This window comes from Colius striatus, chromosome 18 (genome assembly GCF_028858725.1).
Source record: "Colius striatus isolate bColStr4 chromosome 18, bColStr4.1.hap1, whole genome shotgun sequence".
In the NCBI taxonomy this organism is placed as follows: Eukaryota; Metazoa; Chordata; class Aves; order Coliiformes; family Coliidae; genus Colius; species Colius striatus.
This window is the reverse complement of record NC_084776.1, coordinates 10,747,462-10,768,497: the sequence shown is the minus strand read 5'-3', so window position 1 is coordinate 10,768,497 and position 21,036 is coordinate 10,747,462.

Here is a 21,036-nt window from a genome sequence, read left to right as displayed (position 1 = left end):
ATCCCTTTCCTCTGAGTCAGGGATGCTGCCTCCTACCCAATCTTCACAGGAGACTGCTCTGATCTGCTAGGCAAGCAGGCCTAACACCAATATAGGCTTCAGCTACATGGTGGAGATTCAAAGCCTGGAGAGAGAGAGAAACCCCAGGAATCCCTATCCCTAGGTTCATTTCAGGCCATCTGTGGCCCTCCTCCCTGGAGGAGTCCATGCACATAACAAAACGTGGGAGTGAAATGACATCATCAGTATCTCCCTTCAGTACAAAGAGAAGCAGCCAGGACATTTCAACATCGCTGTTTTCCCCCTCATTACAAAGATGGAGCTGTAAAGAGCAGGGTGGATGTTCTTGAACCCAGTGGGTCTGCTTTCCAGGGCTTTTTCTGACCTCCCTGCTCCCTGATTCCCACATGGCAGAGCAGCATTACAGCAAAAACTAAGTAATCCTGTGATAAAGTGCAGTCATTTATCTGAAAAGTGTAGTCTCACCATTAAAATGCAAATGAAACGAGTGCTAATATATTAACTTGGGATGGGAGTTGAAATGGCTTATGACAAGTGTGCTTTCATGTGGAATATAGTGAAGTGATAGCAGGCGGTGTGTAAGAGAAAGTAATATTCAGATGTAAATGTTTGTTTATTGGAGATATTAATGAAGGGCAATGCTGGAAGTGTGTTGTTATTTCCTCATCTTGTCTTTCTTTCATCCCTCCTTGGTTCAAGCCTGCTGCTGAGAGGTGTGTCCCAAGGGGAGTTTGATCAGAAGTCATCTTTGATGAATGATCTCAGTCTGCACAAAAGTCAACACAAAAGCTGAAATGTATGTAATGATCTGCTTTGAAGGGGAGCAGAAGGTTCCCCCCAACAGTTATCCCATGTGCTGCAGCTGGCCTGAGAGCTCATTCAGAAAAAAAAGTGGAGAACCTAGAGCTCTTCCATTTTCTTCCCAGGGATGTCCCTTGGGAGCATGGCCAGTGTCAGGGTGGCTCTGGGTCCTCTCTCTGGAGAGAAGCCTGCCGTGAGATGTAGGGAAAACACCAGGGGTTAAGGAGCAAAGCAGACTTATTGGCACTATTCATGACAATAACCCTTTGTGCAGAGAATAAGCTCAATGGCCCTGTGCAGGACAGTGGGACACCTGTGACACAGGACAGAGAGGCACAGGCTTCCAATGTGGGTACCCACAAACAGACTCTGGTGTGGCCTAGTAGGAAGGGTGATAGTCTGTGACAACTTCACTTTTCTAAAACTAAATGAGACCTAAATGAGCTGCTGCAAGTGTGAAAGACACATCCAAACCCACTGACCTCCCCACAGCTCTTCCCTTCTGCACCCACTGCTGCCCCTTGGCACACCAGTGACCTCAGGATCATCCCTAGCACCAACCCCAGCCACTGCCATCCTGGGCAAAGCCCTCAGTAACAAAAGCCACTCAGCCAGACCTGAATTACCCTTTTCCAGATGGGATGTCTTTACATTTTGCAGCAATTCCTTGTCTTTCCTCTGCACCTGTCTAACCCTCGAACTTCAACCTTTGAGCAAGACACCCAGAGTAAGGTCTTGACTCCCATCGTGGTCCATGGAGTGCCTTCAGAGGGCAAGAGAGCCCATTTAAGGTCTATATCACATATAGGAGGGGAAGTGAGGAGGGAGCTGCTTGGACATCTAAACCTCCTAAAACCATGGCCACAGCCCCAGCTTGGACTCTTCACCAGCACTTTTTTAGCTCAGGGTGAGGTGGCAGAGACAGAGCCCTTTCTCACAAGCTCAGAGAAGAAACACCAGCGATGACAGCACGAAGAAACACAGACGTTTCTGTGCCTGGGAGTGGCACTAGCAACCTATAAAGCCATTTTCAGAGCAGAACTGCTCAGATTAGCTTCTCATCCATATGCAAAGCACTGTTAATCACACGGGACACTCACTGTTCAGATTTGCTTACATTTGCACTTGGCTGTTGCCAGCACAGAACACCCTGCTTGCTGTGCTCTCCCCACCATGCCCCCTCCTGCACACTCAGGCTGCTCTGACCTCACTGGCATGGTGGGCACATTGCTCATGGATGTTCACAAGCCACAGCAGAGCACTGGGAGAAGCAGCTGTGAGAAAACAACACCAAGGTTGTAAAGAGAGTTACAGCACCAGGGCCATGAGATGCTCAGCCCAGAGGATCTTCTTGCTTTGTTTCTGTATAAAGCCAAAAGTCTGCACCCAGTGAGGACCCTGGTCAGTACTGGAACATACACATCAAATAATACCAGTCTCGCTCAGATCTTAACAAGCACCAGGACTTCTTATATTTCATCCAAACACAACTGATTTTTATCAACCCAGACCTCATTATGGTGCAAAATCAAGAGCTGGAGTTGTACTGAACTTGTGCTTTTCCTCTGTTTTCTTGAACAAAGGAAAACCAAGATGTTTCTGGAGCATTGGTTTTCTTTGCTAGGTGTTATTCACACTCAATAGAAGTCATGTTTCCACCACAGCTGGGCTGTGAAATCAGAAGAGTCCAGCCTGTTGGATCACATACGTGTCCTTACAGCATGGTGGGGGCTGGAAGGGACCTTTAGAGATCATCCTGTCCAGCCCCCCTGCAGAATCAGGTCCCACCTAGGTCAGGTCAGTTATTGAGCATCACAGAACACATTCAGTGCTTCAGTGCCAGGGAGTCCATGGATGATGTCTGAAAGTCTGCAGTGGGCAGCTGAGGAGGGCAGCTACACCAGCTAGTTTGCACCCTGCAAACCCCAGCAAGTTTGCCCCCCTTCCCTCTCTGCAATGGTTACACACACAGAGGTTTGTTATTGTAGGGCTGCTTGTAAGTGCTTGAGCTTTGTCTCCATTACACAACAGGTTCTTTCCATCAAAACAGCTAATTAAAGTTCATTCTCTTGTTGTGAGATCATTGTCTAGACAAAGAATTACAGATTTTGCCTAGATATACCTAGTCAAGATAAAGCCATCCAGTCACACCAAGGTAATACTATCTCACCTCTGTTTGCAATACACACCAAGGGAGGTATCTCCAGTTAATTATCTCTGTGTAAAAACACCTCTCCTTTTGTAGTGAAGACAGAACATGTGATACATGTGCTTGATCTGCTTGGATTTGGTTGTTATGATAAAGTTGCCATCGACTTCACCTACGTTCTGTTGTGTCCTCACTCCTGTGAGCCAGCACAAGACTGCCAAAGAGTATTTGCAGACCTCAATTTGCATACAGAAGTGCAAACATACTCCAGCAGCACCATGAATTGGTTGGTTCATTCTCACAGGCATTCAGAGAAGGAAATGTGGCTTGCAAGGACAGTTTTGGAAATGAGAAACTCATCAGAAGGGCTCATGAAAGGATGTATTTGTAGTCCTGACTTTGAATGGGTGCTGGGGGAAGCACAGTGGAAGAGCAGAGGAGAGGGAAGCCCACAAGAAACCCTGCATCTCCTGATGACACCATACATGAATGATGGCTGTGTTCACAGAATCCCAGCATGGTGGGGGCTGGAAGGGCCCTGCAGAGCTCATCCAGCCCAACCCCCTGCTACAGCAGGTTCCCCTTCATCAGGGGCACAGGAATGTGTCCAGGTGGGTTTGGAAACCTCCAAGGAAGGAGACTCCACACCCTCCCTGGGCAGCCTGGCACAGGGCTCCCTCACTCTTACAGTAAAGAAGTACCTCCTTAAGTTTAAGTGGAATCCTCATCCTGTCACTGGACACTACAGAAAAAGTGTCACCCCATCCTCTTGACAGACACCTTTTAGCACAAGAGGAAAAGGGCTCAAGTTGCCCCAGGGGAGGTTGAGGTTGGAGCTGAGGCAGAACTGTTTCCCTGAGAGGGGTGTGAGCCCTGTGCCAGGCTGCCCAGGGAGCTGGGGGAGTGCCCAGCCCTGGAGGGATCCCAAAGCCCTGGAGCTGAGGTGCTGAGGGCCAGGGGTGAGCTGGGCAGGGTGAGGGGAGGGCTGGGACTGCAGCAGCTTCAGGTGCTTTTCCAACCAGAATGATTCTATGAAAACAGAAAAAGCATGCATTTTCTCCTGGAGAGTTTTGATCTTGTAAACAGGACACTTTCCTTTAAGTAATTATTGCAGTGGAAAAATCTCCAGCTAGTTTTAGTACTTACCACAGTCCTGACACTTAATGATACGGCTTATGGCAGCAATCACTTGTAACACCATGACATGCTGCTGGAGGGGATTTTTATTACAGTTTGTTGTGCAGGGGGATAATATAATGTACCTTTAGCTAGTGCCCATTACAGAAAATGAGATCTCCCATTTGGGACCGAGGTACAATGATGTAAAACCCAAATAGCTCACATTTTGCAAAAGCACAGAGCTCCAGTGAGGCAGCAGAGATTTCTCTTGGTGCAAGGCAGACCAGAGCCTTACCCTGCTTGAAAACATCCTGCTATGCATGTCACAGACTAAGCTTCCCTACCTCCCCCACCTGTTATAAGCTTCTCTAAATGAAAACTATCCTGGTGCAACATACAATACACACAAATCACTCTGCTTAACACTGACCTGGCACCGAAATTTAAGCAGAGCTCCCACTGGGCTCCAAGCAGTGCTGACTTTTCATGTGCCATCTCTGGTCACGTTTGGATGCTGGAGCCAAAAGAGCCTGAAAACCCTGTGGGAATTTGTTGCCCCCTGGCCACTTTTTCCCCTCAGCCACTGTGGAAACCTCCTGGCCAGAGGCATCCTGAGGGGCTGGACCGGCACCGACGACCCCGTGCAGTTGTTCCAGCTGCCGGAACGTGCTCTGTAACCTTAGAAATGAGAGAAAACAAACCTGGGAGTCCCACAGAGCTGGTTTTAAGGTTCCTATTCATCCCCAAGCATCAAACTCACACAACACGCTTTAAAAAGCAGCCCTACCCCCACCCTCCCATCTGTCCAAATGCAGCCCTTTTGGGACCAGGTCCTGTGGGGTACTTAGCACAGTCAAGCACCAGGCTCCTCTCCACAGCTCTACAAGATGCTTGGCCACTGGGGAAGCGGTGCTGAGCTCCACTGCAGGATCAGGCGCTGACAAAAGAGGGAGGTGGGGGGCCTACAGAAGCAGTAGCAGTAGTAACAGGGAGACAAAAGTCAATTGTTCACCAACAGTTCGGAGGGAGGGAGCCCTGAAGTCCGTCCAAGCCGCTTGATTTATGGCTTGCAATAATATGTGTTGGAGCACCACAACCCAGAGTTCTGTGCGGCTTGACCTGTAAAAATAAGTCTATTAACCCTAATCAATCTCCCATTATCCACCCTCGTCTGCAATTTAGCCAGCAAGGGAGTCACCAAGGCCTCTCAACTCGGTTTGAACTAATCCCATTGTCTTTCCTAATCAGGGGCCGTGAAAGAGGAGCAGCTTCCTCACAGAGCAAAATCATCACTTGGTGTTTAAGGGAAAGAAAAACCTGAGGGGGACTCGAAGGCTCTCCCATTTCATCTCTAATGAGAAAATGGAGAATTGTTTTTGTTCTGAATTGCTGGGGCCAACTGAAGCCCAGGGCTGTGGTGAGGAGGCAGGGCCCGTGGGTATGGGTTCCCAGGGCCCGTGGGGAGTGTGGGGCACAGCAGTGGGTAAGCCACCCCCACAAAACTTCCTGTTGCAATTAGTAAAAGCATGTTATTCACATTCAGTGCTTTATTAGGGAAGCTAATTATGAAGTTTATCAGAGAGGGGATGCAGCTTGGCTCAGGCCTGGGCAGCCCTGCCCATGCAAAAGGGGAGAGCTGCTCTAGCCTCGAAGGACAAAGGCATCTGGCGTGTCGCTCCTATGGACAAACAGTAATGGCTTCAGCAGAAAGTGTCACTGGAATCCAGACCAGGAAAACCAGGCACAGAAAGCATCTTTCTGACTGAGGTCTTTTCTCTCCTTCCCAGCCCTTCCCCCTCAGCCTTTAAAAAAAAATGAAGCTGGAGGTCCTCTGAAACCAGCAATGGCCCAAGGAGCAGGAATGAGGGAACCCTGCAACGTGCCCTGTTGCTCTCATACGGCAGGATAATACTCAGCAATCAAAGCGTGCTCTGTGCTGAAGCATCCACTACACTCATCCAGTAGCAAGTTCTTTTTTCCTTCTCTTTTACATTAACCAAAACCTGAAAAGACAAACTGGGGACATTAACTTGCTAGAAATGAAAGCAATCCTTGCAGAACTTCTCTCTTTCGGCACGAATCAGAGCAGAAGCAAACACACCGCAGGGCCCCAGCAAGGCTTTCACTATTAATTCTTATATTCACCAGCAATGCAGCGTTTTCTGGTAAAAGTCAAGTTTTCAACCCCCCCTCATGCAGACACAAGCCTGTTGTCACCTTGCTGGGCTCTCCCAGCTGGAGGATGACACTTTCTGCAGCTTCAGGGTGCTTCTCTTTCCTAGAAAAGCCTCAAGCAGCCTCAGAGCAGAGGGATGAACTTCCTAGAGACCATCCCTGCCAATGGAAAGCATTTCCATAAAACCGAGCAGCTGGAGGCAAGGCAGAAGCTGAGGCCCTCAGGGACACCCTCCTTGAGGAAGCCCAAAGGCTCTGGGGAAGCTCTGCTGGCCCCAAGGACCACGGCGACAGCTTTGAGCCTGTCCTTGCCCCAGTCTCAGCTCTGAGAGAGGAGCAAGCTCCCTCCAAAGCCAGAGTGAAACGGTGCCCAGTGGAGCATCCCCCTGCTCCAGCACATCTGTGAATGGGCTTCATCACAGCTTTGGCCAAGCATAAATTATTGCATGGTGCAAGAGGAGGAAAGCGCCTAAGCACAAAAATAACAAGTGCAGCAGACGGCCTGAAGTGTGAAGCTTCCCAAATAGAAAGAGGGACACATACAGTAATACTTGGTAACTCTCTCTCCAAAAGACACAAGCTTGAAGCGAGTCATCTGGACTTCACAAGGCATCAGGGAGCCCATGTCAGCACTCAAACGTCTCGGTTTGGTCCCTGCATTTAGTGACAGGCCTTCAGGCAAACAGTCAGCATGAGAAATTGTACCTATTGACGGAGCTGTGGGGTCAGGGGCTCTCCTGGGGTGACAGAAAACATCAGGTCTGGACCACATACACTCCAGCACCCTCCCCACAACCCTGTGTGTGCTTCAGGCTCTTGCAAACACACGCTTGGCTTTACACAGGTGGGGAGGAGTGGGTAGCTGTGTCTGTGCCTATGCAGTGCTCTCGGCATAGGCCTCAGAAGAGAGGAAATCACAGACACTCTTTGCAGAAGGAGCATTGAAGACACTCTGTACTATGGAGTGGGTAAGATATGAGAGTTATTTAATGAACTAAGATGTCAATGTGCTATTTACAGGATGCCTTTGGAGACAAAGCTGTAACCCATGGCCTGCCATGGGAAATTCTGCCCACCAAGGCTTCGAGGAGAAAGTGTTCATTTCTGTGTAGTCTGCTGGGGAGGGAAATAAATGCTAAGAAGGCAGTGATAATTTGCTGCTTTATAGGACTGAATTATCACCCTGTCAGCACTGAGACGAAAACCCTGACCCATGAACAAATACACCTTTGCACCTGAAGCTGGATCAGCTACCGTCAGCTCACATCGCTTCACCTCGGCTCTGTTGTTCCAGTAATTAGCTCTGAAGGCTCCTGGATTTCACCTTGTGCTTTCATTTGCTGGGCATGCCTTCATTTGGCACTCTGGTATTCCATGTTTCTTCTCTGGGCTCATAAATCACATGCAAACCCTTCCAGAGAACAGAAAGGGAATCTGTTCTCCTCTCCCTGCACACACACAGCTTCCCAGAGAGCTCGGCACGTGCACAGCAGAGGTAGCTGAACCCCACGGCCCAAAAAGCCATTGGCACAGAAAGATAACTGCAAGAGAAGCAGCTGTCTGAAAAGCAGGAGCACTGTGGCTTCAGATCAATTTTGTTTTGCCATACTTAGGGTTTTACTTAGCACTCCCTGTCCTGTGTTTGCTGGAAGGCAGAATCCTCACCTATGGTCTACCTTTCCTTGCTCTGTTTCCTGCTGTTGTTCTTCCCCATTGCAGTTACTGACGTGGGGAAGGGTATGGATTTTTCCTTAATTGCTCCCCAGATGTTGAAGAAAGGTCTTTTGTCCTGTAACCACGTTGAGGTTAAAGGGATGTGGAAGAAGAGATGGGGTGGTAAAGGATTCTCAAGGGTGAGGAGGTGGTTATGAGCCTCAGTTGTCTTCCTCAGGCTGAACAGTCCCCTACTGATGGGCTTGAGCGTTGACTTCTGGACTTCTCTGGATTCCCAGCATTAAAAGGTGGAGGTTTATCCTAGGGGCAAAGGACATCCCTCTTTCTTCCAGAAAAAGCTACAGCCACTGTTCTTTCCTTTGAAACATCTGGCTACTGGGCAAGAGTTTCTTCAGCACAGGCTCCGGGCTGCCTCCAGCCTGGAGGGCAGATGTGGATGGGGACAAGCTGAGCTGAGTTTTACTGAGCTAATTTCAAACAGTTAAGCACTCACACACAGGCTTTCAGCACCCTCCCAACTCCACACAGTTGCAGAGCTACAAAGAACATGGATGGGTTTTGCTCTTCTGTCAAGAAGCATCCTATAATTAAACAACACCACTCTCCCAAGGACATTGTGCTGGACAAGGACAAGAATCCTCTACCCCAGCACACATGTACCATATTCTGTGCCCAGGCATCAGCCTGGCAGCCCACCCACCTCCCAGCACAGGGGGCTTTCCAGCTCTCTGCATCAGCCCGAGCTTGTTCCCATGGCAGGTAAACGCTCAGGCTGGTGCTGTGGACTTTGGCCAACCACACCTTCAACAGCAAAGAGACATTTTACTTGAGCAGTCAGAGGATACAGCTCAGGATTGTGGCTCTGCTCGTTTGTTAGGGCAGGGACATCTCTGTCATTCTGCCATACTGCAAAGCCAATGGCTCTGACAGAGCAACCTAGAGCTGGTCAGACACTTTCTGATGACCTGAGTTGCACCTTTTTCCCCATCCCCAAAATGCTCATGCATCAAAAGTGCAGATTTTGCTAAACTCAGCCAGTTGCAACAAGCCAGGCAATGTTTAAGAAAAGGACTCTTTTGACACTTTCCTATTGCAGGGTGCTTCACTAACACAACTTAAGTCCCAGACATCTCAGGCATTTCTAGAGCAAACAGCTGGTTAAAAAAACCCCAAACAAACCCAGCTTAAAAAGTTTATCCTGACAGGTTAATTTTCATGTTTCAGGATCTGAATTGCATGTGTCCTTTGAGAACTGCAGTCTTCAAACTGCTGGAAATCCTTGGAGGGGCTGGGGGGGAGCCACCTCCCACCCAATCTTAACAGCAACAAGGGGGATTTGAGAATGACCATGGAACTGGTGGAATGGCTCCCCACTGCTCAGGGAGCGGGGAACAATTGCGCTTCATTCATCAGCATGTGTAGAACGCTCTGGTGTCCCTGGATTCATGCAGCTCTAGATGGGTCATGGGTAATTATTTGTATAAAAAGAACCAGTGGGACAATGTTGTTCAGCTCTGAAGTCATTGAAAGATGCTGGTGGGTTTGGCTTTGAGGGTGGTGGAGCAGGAGTGTGAAAGCCGATTATCCAGCTCCGATTCTCCCTTGAATAATTTCCACCGTTCCCATTTAGCTTTTATTTGTCCTCTAGGAGGCCTGATTATAAACCAGAACCAGGGGCTGTCTTCAAACACATTTTCAGACAGCCTGTCTGCACCAACAGGACAAAACTCGGTCGTTTATCTGTGTGGCTGGTAACCGTGACATCATTTGCTACATACAATCCTCTCTCCATACCGTACCTAGAAAAGGATCTTGCTTTAGAAGGATTACTGTACAGAACGGGCATTTCATACCAAAAACCTCATCTACATAAAGAGGCACTGCCCAGAATGCAGGAAACAACCAACCCTGTGTATCAGTGCTAATCCAGCCTCTGGCCTATCCCTGTGGATAACCAAACAGCCACAGCCAGGCAGACATTAAACATTAAAACGTACAGCACAAGATGCCATTAGGAAGGGCAGCACAAGATGACTTTAACTCTCTCTGCAATATTTAGACTCACTCAATAACTGTGGCATTGACTGAACACAGTGCAGAGAGGCAGATGTAGCTATCCAGGAGGCATTTGCTTTAGTGTGCAGCCACTGGTAAATTTCCTAAGAATTTCAACAGGAACAGTATCCGTCCTTATCCTTATTTCAGCACCACACAGGTTGTTGGTTGCTTTCACAGCTGCACCTGCAAGGCTGAAGGAAAACCCAGATGCATCTGAGAGATGCAAGAAGCAGCTGAATAAAACCATGCCAGCCTTCAACCATCGCTTTTCTGCTCATCGTTTCTTCCAGCAGGCAGATCTCACCACACCACACGACCAAGAGATTCTTGCGTGTCCCAGCAGAAACTCCCAGAAAAGAGACAAAGTACTTGCTGCTCCATAAGGTGCTCAAGGTCTGGGTATCCTTCAGCCACAAAACCCATTCATCATCTCTCTTTGCACAGCACAACATCCACGTTCTCTATCTGATCATCTTTCACGCTGGTAAAAAAATCAAGCAGCATCCAGGAGAACAAGGAGGTGGTGATGGGGGGAGTTTATCAGGACAGCAAATACTGTGTCCATCCATCACAAAGACAAGGATTACTTGGTCTCTCCATGTCACAGGGGCTGTAGGCAGGAGGCTGCTGGAAGTTTTGAGGTTGCTCTGCAGAGGGGCAGTGCTGGCTGCACAACTGTGGCACCCAAAACCCACCCAAGCCCCCAGGAACCTGCTGATTCAGGTGCCAGCAGGGACCAGATCCTCTGGCCTAAATCTGAGCCAAGGCTTCCATATGCTTTGTGGGCTGCCTGAACACTGATGTGCCTGTAATACAGCAACACAATTAGTCCTTAAACTTATATTCTCTGTTTCACCAGAGGATTTTGAAAGCATTTGCACAGCTGACTGTTCACAACACTCCACGGAGCTAATCTGCTTTTCACACACCATCAGGATGGAGACATCAAGGTACAGCCACAAGACAGAGTCCCAAAGTGCCTCACTCTATGCAACCTAGGTGATTCCTCTCCAACCTGCAAAGGCCCAGCAACTTCAAATTTCAGGGCAAGCCCTTTAGTCTGAGACCCAGAGCTGCCCTGTTTGCCCCAGTTTGCTCTGGGCTAGTTCTCATTGAGTGGGAGGTGGACTAGAAACAGTCTGAGTCCACTATAACAACAGCCCTGAGCAGTCCTGCAACAGAATCATTTATCTGTGAGACATTTTTCCCTGTCAGAATAAATGCAATTACACTTGTGATGTAAAGGAACCGCTTCCCAAGTGAAGAAATCAGTTAAACCTGGCTTGTGTCCCCAAGGATGAGTTTCCCTGGAAAGTTTCTGGTATCTAATAAGATTGAGCCTCTGCTAGTTTTCCCCTAATAGAGTTGTTGCTGGTGTCTCTCTTCTGTCTACCTGCTTGTTCTCACACAAGAGAAACTCCATCTCTGAGCCTCCCACCTCTGACATGTTACAAGGGAAATTACCATTGCCAGTGGCATTTAAAAGTCCTGGGGGAAAGGACAGTGCTCTCTGTCTGCAATCCCTGGGGTGCTGCCACACTCCCCTTCAACCTCTGCCCCCCACCCAAAAAAAGGGGAAAAAGGAGAAACACAGGACAAGCAGTGTAGCAGGTCAGTCTGCCTGCACCAAAGGCACAGAGGATACAGCACACTTGTATTTTACTGTCTTTTTCAACCTAAGACACAGGATTTGGCTGGGACACAGAAAAATTCGCTGGAAAGATCTTCTCTCCATCAGAACAGACTCTAGATCAGGGCTGTCCAACTCCTTGGGCAAGGATCCCATTTGATTTCTGCTCCTTTGCTGAAAGTCAGCACGTGACAGATGTTGCAGCCTTGGGCAGCTACAGCTAACGATACTGAATATACACAGACACTGAATGCCCTCAGGGGCACCTTGTCCCACACTCCCACCATGTTCCTTCTCGTTCCTCCTGAAGCTCTCTTCTACTTCCATCCCCTCAGGACAGGACAGAGTGTGGAGAAATCACTGCTCTGAGGCTGGAGGGTTTGAGGAGGAGAATTGTAGGAAATGCTTTCTCTTAACAGGCCATCATCAGAGAGAGGAAAATCCCCTCCAGCCTGGTAGGGCAGAGCCACAGGGATCAAAAATCAATGTGGTGGGTACAAGCTCCCTTCACAGCTTCTCACTCTTTCCAGCTACTCCATATAACCACAGGAGGAGAAAAACATCTTGAATATTGGCCTCGTGGTTCACACAGCCCCACATGAACACCATGGGAGCTGATACACCATGGTGTCCTACCCTGACAACCTGAGTGCAAACAACCTCTCACGCAGGTTTCCTCCAGGGAAGAAAAGCGACTCATTGGAAGTCCTCAATGACTCCTTTGCCTCACATATCACTAAATTTTCAAGACTTATGCTCAGATCTTCAGTCCTGAGCATCACTAGGTCTTTGCTGGTCCTGGCATGCCCTGTCTCAGCACAGGGCTCATCCCTTGCTGCAGCACAGGGGCCTGTGTGGATGGTACATGCAGTTGATAGCAAGATCAAAGCCCCAGCACACCATAGTATGAGGCTGTCCAGCCAGCTGATGCTAACCACATGTGTAGACCCCAGCAAAAGTGTCTAGGGCAATAATCTGTTTGCTATAACTTGCTTTTCTGAACTTTGAGTTCTCCTTTGTTGCTCTGTTTTGGTTTCACAGCTTGGCCTGACAGCCTGACTGGCCCAGAGCCTGCCTTTGGGATGCATTCTCTACCACTACAATCCCACCTACCTTGTCTCATGTCTTCCTCCCTCCTGCTTTGTCCTCCTTCAGAAGTGTCAATTTTCTGTGGGTTAAGGGATTCACTGAGACATGCTTGTTCAAAATGTAAACCCAGAACTTCAGTTCTTACACTCTGTCATGTTAATTTGATTCTAAAACTCGGTCAAACTAGAGGCAGGGACAGCTCTGACTGCTGTGAGCAGCTGGAGGCAGGAACTCGCTCCCCAAAGCTCTCCACAGCCTCCTGTGACTTGAGTCTAAGAATCACATTCTATCCATGAACTACAAATGATAAACATTACCTCCCAGCACAACACAGCTTTGAGATGGAGGATTGGAGGTACCAGTACACCTTCCTACTGCATCCCTGTTACCAACCTTTCTGGTACCAAGCCAGAAGAGGTCTGAGTTGGAAGAGCACATCTTCCCAGCATCTCTGATTTCTGCTTTTAGCTCTGAGGTGCACAATGCAACTCACAGGGGACAACAGTCACTGTGATACTGAGGATACCAAGCGAGGATACATACTGAGGAAGGATGCTGCCTCTCCAAAGAGCACAGCCTCAGGAGATTTGTACCTGTGTTACATATTTCTGGGCATAGTCAGACATCTCCAGTGACATTCCAGCCTGGCTGGATGCAGCACTAACCTTCTCCTTCATGGCCAGTGACATCACCCTTCTGCACAACTCCCAGTAGCACTCCCAGCTCTACAAACAGCCCTGTTCAGAGCCAGGACCAGCCAGGCTATCCCACCTCACCACTGACCTGTTGACCAAGTTAGGAAGTCAAGTGTTTCTTTCCCCAGTCACTGATGGGTATCTACAACATCTACAAACCAACGAGTCAAAAAAGCCCCCCAAACTGGGCCCAAGCTTCAGCTGGTGTAAATCAGTGTGTGCAGAAGCAATCACTGTGGAGCAACACATATATATTTATCTGGTAACTTCAATGACCAGGGCAGGGTTTCACTAGCAGAAATTAAAGGCATTTACCACTAGGTCTTTCTGGCTTCAGAATCCATTGACATCATCATGTGTACATTGATTTTAGGCACAGATGAGGTGCCATAGATGGGCACAAAACCTTTCCACCAGGTGTCTGATGGGCAATATTTTTCTAGTAAATAACGATGTTTTAGGGATGGAGCCACTGAGCAGCATCACCATATCCTGATCCCTTGGGATGTAGGGACTGGGTGAGGATGAGAATTAGAGTGCTTCTGTGGGAATACCTGCTGCTGGCCTGCCACAGACAATCCTATTGTCCTATTCATGCCAAATAAAAAATATCACCAGCAACTGCACCTTTTACCTTCCTGAGGGAGAAAGCACAGGGAACATAGACACCCTAAGTAACTGCATTCACCCTGGGGCATTTGGGCTCCCGTGGGTGGGTCAGTGAGCACCTGATCCAAAGCACATTGAAGGAAAGGAGAACTTGCCTGGAGACATCAAGGGACTAACACAAGATCCTGAGGCAATGGTACCCATTAACCTGGTTTTGCATGTAGCTTGAAGCTGTGAAGATCATGTTTGGCTGTTCCTTTTCCTGCATCTTTGGACTCTTTCCAAAGCAAACTTGTATTGACTGAACTGTGCAGAAGCTCTACGAGCTTCCCTGACAGCCATAAAGCCCAGGATACCTACACGGCTCCCTGAGGGCCTGGAACACAGTTTCTTCAGAAGGGTCTGGTAGTATCAAAGCTAAACCAATGACATTATTCCTGCAAAAAATAAAGCAACTAAGAAATGTGATCTACCAAGAAAAACTAAAATGAATTGCAGCCCAACAATAATGAAGAAGCTGGATCAGTTTCCAGAGCTGCCTTGTGCTATCTTCACCATGGCAGCTCCACAGAGCTCTCGTGCACTCATCCCACTGGCTGGCACTGCTGTTTGGAGCTGGCAGGAACAGAGACATCCTGCAGACTGAATTAAAAGATCTGACCTGTCACAAAAGACGTGCTTTTGTGTCTGACAGTCAAAAACAAGACAGAAACATTGGCCTGAATTAACTGAAAACTGGGTCTAAAAGTTTTCAGACAAACGTTTTTGGTCATTAGCTGTTATGCTTCCAGTCATCTCTTACCAGAGGGAAAGAAAAAGGCTAAAAGCCTAAACCCCACTCAGATTTCAGGGAAAAGAGTTTCTTTATCAGGACTCTTCATAATAGAAAAGTTTCGAGCACTTTACAACCACTCAACACATTTACCAGGGCAGAGCCTCTCAGTTACTGAAACTCTAAGGCCATTTTCAGCTCAGGTTCTGGAGGATCCCAAGAGGCAGCTACTTAACTCACTTTATAACAAGACTCAGAACATGGGAAGAGGTTCTTCCTTCCTCCTCTCCTGCAATCCCAGAGCATTTCTTTCCTCCTCCTCATCAGCTCTGCTAGGATAGACAAAGTTTGTCCTCCTGTCTTGCAAACTGGGAAGCGGCAACTGTCACATCATGTTTCTGAAGGCATTGGGAAGCCATCTGCTGCCACCATGGACTGAAACCTGGAGGGAGGGGGAGGAAGTTCAGATGAGGCCTGAATGTAAAGAATGGTTTAGAACACTATGGACATGTTAAAAAATATCAAATTAGTTTAAAACCAGAAGAGCTGCAAAGAGGAAATGTTAATTGGCTAAACAGGGAGTATGTGAGGGCTGGGAGATGTCCCTGCATCATACTGGAGGTGACTTTCTTGAAACAGGATGGCAGCAGAGGCTGAGAGAAAATCCTCTCTCCAAGCTGGCCCTTTAAGAACAGTTGCAATTGAAGTGGAAGAATTAAGAGCACAACAGCTGAGGGCTGGAATAAGATTGATTTAAGATTAGACACAATTTAAAGGCAAGGCAGAGGTGGAGGCAGAGCCTGGAATGAAATCAATTTACACCAAGATGCGATTTAAGCTGATGAACTTGGGATGTGAGAACTGGAGCTGGGGGAGGGAAAGGGGGGATGGGACTTCAGGAGAAGTGGCAAGGACCTGCTGCAGAGATGCTGGGGAGGGAACTGGTGGGTCTGGCTGCTGCTTTTGCTGCAGGGCAAAAGGCTGATGCTGAAAGCCTGCACCAAAACCTGGTGTATGGTAGACAAGGAGACAGCCTGCAAGGGCTACCTGCCTCTGTGAGAGAATAGGCACAAAAGGATGGTGTTTAACCGATCCCAGCTTGCCTGCTGATGCCAAAACTGTTCCTTGTCCTCGACTACGATTGCTATTTCATTGTCATACAGGACTCTGAACACTTTGCTGTGTGTGAGATGGGTGAACTTGGGCAAGCAATCGAGAGAGCTGCAGCTCAAGGAGCTCAGCACCTAACAGGGCAGGTGGCAGCGTTCCCTAAGGTCCCCTTTAAAATCAGTGGGTTTGGCTGGACCTTGCTCAGAATTAGGGCTCAACTGAACATGTTTACAAAGACTCAATTTTGGGTGTGCATCCACTATCAAGGGACTAATTTTTGCCACTTATTTCTACTCACTGTTGCCATTCCTCTGCCACAGCTTGTCCACACAGAGGGAAGTGCAAGAAGGACTGAATCCAACCAAGATTTAGTGGATTTCCAGACAGGATGAAAAAACTCCAGCAATTCCACAAGAGGATCCACCATATGTTTTCCAGGCTGCTGAGAGAAGGCTTCTGCAGATACCTGGCTGCCTTCTTGCTTCAAGGCTGTTAGCTGCTTTTCAGGAGTTGTGGGGCATCCAGTCCTGTCTGTACCAGCATGTCCCAGCTCTGGCCCATCCCCACCTCACCACTCCTGATGTTGCTGGGTGAGATGCACACTGGGTCTTGGTGCTTTCTGGGTGCCTGCAGCAGGTTTGGCACAGGCAGAAACTCAGCGAGAGAGTGTGGGTAGAACACTGGAGCCCACCCACACTACTGCTGCACTTGGTGGGAGCACAGGCTGGGGTTTTCAACAGGTGATAAAGGCTGGGCTCTGTGGACTCATAAATTGCCATGTGAGAAATTCCTGGGATGGGTAGGAAACCATCAAGCAAGGGTCAGATCATGCCTGCACCAGCCTGAACCCTGAGAGGTTCTGGCATTATCTGAATTAAGAGAACATTCCGAAATATCTACAGGTTTGTGAGGGAACGTGGGAGTACAGCATTAATATGGTACAAACACAGCCTTAAAGAGCTTTGCTTAAGAGTTCAAGCCAGTCTCCTGCATCATCACCATAAATTACAGAAGTGCCGTAGACGTAAAAAGAGTTGGGTAGACACAGGGACTGGATGTGAACCAGCAAAAATCATCCTGGGATGATTTGACTGTAGATCCAGTGGATATAACAAGGAGAAACTCTTGTTCTGCCCTTCCCATGTCACTGCCCAGGGCTTCCCACCTGGATGAAGATAATAGCTACGAGGCCTGATCTTCCTCTTGTATATGGGTACATCAGGAGCACCTTCATCTTCAAGGCAACAAAGGAGGAGACAGAAAATAGATTGTACCATTTCTTGCCAATTAGTCCTTTCTTCTCCTACTGATACTAACAGAGAAGGAGAAAGGCAGAATGTGTTTCCACGTGTATCTCCCATGGAGATTTTTGTTCCTTGTATCTATAAGTATGCCTCAGACTTTTCCTTTCTAGTTACTATTGATGTTGTTAGGTTTTGGTTTTCTTTTTTTTTGGTTGGGGCTGTAAGAGCTGCAGGGTTGCAAAAGGGGAGCTACACATGACAGAATGATTGCAGTACTTTAGTAGGTCCCTCTGTAGAGAGAGTCTGGAGGCAGGAAGCAGCATGGGAGTGTAATATAGAGGAGATGCCCTATAAATAAAGCAGGGGATTGCCTGGAGGAAGAACAGGGAGCAACAAAGGCTGTGCAGAATAAAGTGACTGCAGAACATGACGTGCTAAACCTGAAACTCAGCAGAGAAGGGACTGGATGTGAAAACAAACCACATAAAGAAGCTCTAATACCTTAGGGAGGGGAGATGTTTACACTGCTAAGCCATTGCTGCAAACAGGAGAATTTACTTTAAGTCAAGGCAGGAATAATTACTGGTCCATCCAAATGCTCAGTTGGCAGGCTGGATGCAGCTCAGGAAGAACATTGTATGCTGAATGTTATTCTTGTCAAGATCCAAATTTATTCCCTCTATGTGCCTTTCACCCAACAGCGCTGTGATTCCGGGAAGGGACTGGTGTCAGTGTGTGTGGGAACACAGCACACAGAGCCAAACACACACATAAATACTGCAACTTACAAGCTTTATCCCCCAGGTCGCTGGAAGATTTTGGACCCTGGTAATGAGGCATCATCTCTTACCTCCATGTTATTCACTGCTGTTTGATTCTGGCAAAAAGAGCAGACAGCTTCCAGGCCAACACAAAATGTGGTGAGGATCCATCTCGCTGCAGTAGGACAGCAGTGCCACCCCCATGGCATCATGACTGGTTCTGAGGGCCAGTGGTGAGGTAAAACCCTTCAAGGCATCCTGGATCCCAGGAGATGAAGCACACTTCATGACTGATCTGTGGGACTTGGGCACTGGCATGTGAGAAAGCAAAGATCTGTCTCATACAGGAAAGCCCAACTCAAGATGAGCTTGTGTGCAAGGTGCCAAGTGAAGAGGAGGAAAACCAATAGGGAGAGGGAATTTGAGTAGCTCAGAAGAGCTACAAGAGTGCTGTTCAAGTTGGAGCTCCCATATTACATTGACATTTAGGGACCTCCTTCAGATTCCTCATTGCAGCCTGATGTTTGAGTCAGCTGAAAGTCACCTGATGTTACCTTCCCTACAGCTTTCTGCTGGGGAATGAGCACAGCTGCATACGTCCCATTTGTCTGTGGCAATAACAACTGAGCTCTTCAGTCTCTCAGCAGGTGACGTGGGTGGAAACAAAAAACAAGATGGTGCAAATGCTGCTTCTTTGGCACTGCAGCTGAGAAACAGGACCTACACACCTCACAGCTCAGGTCTCTAAGGAGCAGTAAATGTTTCCTGGAGAAGGGCAGGAGAACACTTTAGGACTAGCTGGCAACCTCAGCCTCTCCAAGGCCAATGCTACACAGCCCAGGGCCATGGGAAGGACACCCAGAAAGCTTCTCCCACCAGCTCCCAAAGGGTGGAGAATGGATTTGCTCCTGTGCCTCGGCCTTCCAGAACAGACCATTTCATGTCTTTGCAGGGCAAGGGACAATAAAGGGAAGCCAGCAGCTTGCACAAGGCTCTGCAGCCATGCCTGAAACACGCTCCCCTGGAGCTGAGGGTGTGTCAGCACACGTGCATAAACACCCACCGTGTGCCACGTCCCAGCTCCAGTAAATCTATCACCAATCCGTGAGGTCGCCGCGCCACTGAGTCTCAGAGTCTAGACTAAACAGAAAAAAACCACGGAGGAGCTGAGCCCTCCTCACTTCCCAGAGGATTAGCTGCCTCTGCCACGAGGAAGGCTGAGCTAATGCAGATATATGGAGTGGAGCACGAACAATCAGGCAGCAAAGCAGCGACGGGGAGCACGAGCACAGACAGATCCAACCTGGGGAGCAGCGTTGGAGTGGATTCCTGAGAGCACAGCTTTGCTTTCAGGGATGTTGTGAGCATCCCTGGGCACGGCTGTGCTCCCTCACCCCACGGGCTCAGCACTGCACAGCTCATGGGGCAGCTACATATAAACCCTGAGAGCAGTTTTGCATCAAACTGCCCAGTTTGCTGCTAAAGGAGTCACACAAACTCTTGTGAAAAAAAGAAGGGTGAAAGGAATTACCTCACACAGCAGGAAACAATGATCCATTCTCTACTCCCTAGAAGATTTAACCAACTGCTGTTGTCTTCTTGACAGTCAAACCACAACACTCTCAGGGACTCTGTAAAGCAGAACCTTCTGACAGAGGTGTCCATGGCCCACAGGTGACCACACATCATGGCAGACAGCCTGCAGCTGCCCCCAGCAGCACACCCCAGACAGGTGCTTTCACATGGTATCATGATGAAGAGAGTGCACAGTCATCTGCAAGAAATGCAAAATTAGGCGATTTCAGGTGTTCCCCACCTTTGCTGGCAATCAGCAGGTCAAACATTTAATACCAAACTGCAGGGAAAGGCCAGAAAGCCCCAGGAACATCTGGAAATGGTACATGTTCAGCTTCAGGCTGGCTCTGCTTGGCTTTGTGGGTGTTGAGTGTCCTTGGGGAGCTGGCACACAGAATCATACAATAGTTTGGGTTAGAAGGGGCCTTACAGCCACACCAGTACAGCATCCTGCCTTACAGCCACACCAGTACAGTGTCCTGCCTGATCCTCTCCCCTTGCCTAGGGAATGCCAGCAGCCTGTGTCCCTCTGGGGAGAGCTCGGGGAGGCCAATCCCATCCCATCCCATCCCATCCCTGCCTCCTCAGGGACTGATCCCATCCCATTCCATCCCATCCCATCCCATCCCATCCCATCCCATCCCATCCCATCCCTGCCTCCTCAGGGACTGATCCCATCCCATCCCATCCCATCCCATCCCATCCCATCCCATCCCATCCCATCCCATCCATGCCTCCTCAGGGACTGATCCCATCCCATCCCATCCCATCCCATCCCATCCCTGCCTCCTCAGGGACTGATCCAATCCCTGTGCCTGCCTCGAGGAGAGATGGCACCTGCCTGGCCATTTGCCATTAACCACATCTGGGGTCACTCTGTTTCCTCAAAGCCACCTCATTCTCTTGTCAGGACTTGTCTCAAGCCTCCACTCAGCTTTCAATGTGCTTTAAACTCACCCTCAAATGATTTCTCTTGTGGAGATCAATCGTAAAACCTAAGTCTAATGTGTAGAGAAACCACCTCTGTGCCTCCACAGCCATCCAAGAGAGCTGTCCCCAAGCAATCCCCAGCGACGTGTGAAGGGGTCCCCTCTCTCCCATGTCTCTCTTCCCAGCTTGTGAATGAAAAGCATTTTTCCTGTCATTTGTCATTAGCTTGATTTTGAACAGGCTGAGAATGAAAGAAAACCAGACATTTCCAGTACTTTTAAGCCCCATTTGGTCTGATTAAAGAAGTCTTTAAAGAAAGAGAAAGGAAGGGGAAAGCAATAACTTTTTAAAACTCGCCCTGAGTGCGAAGGAAAATGGAGCTCACTGTGTGAGTAACTCAGGATTAGTGGAATTACCCTATTCATGCAATGCTGGTTGAGGGAAAGAGTAAGCACTCCTGAAGTCATTAAAGCAAATCCCAGTAAAATATTACTCAGCTGATGTCTGTAGTCTTATTGTCCTTAAGGGAATGTGTGCGGCAGAAATGTCCAATTTATAGCTCAGGCTCTGTCTATAAACACACAGTCCAAAGCTACCTCTCTTTGCAGCTCCAAGGACAGGGGG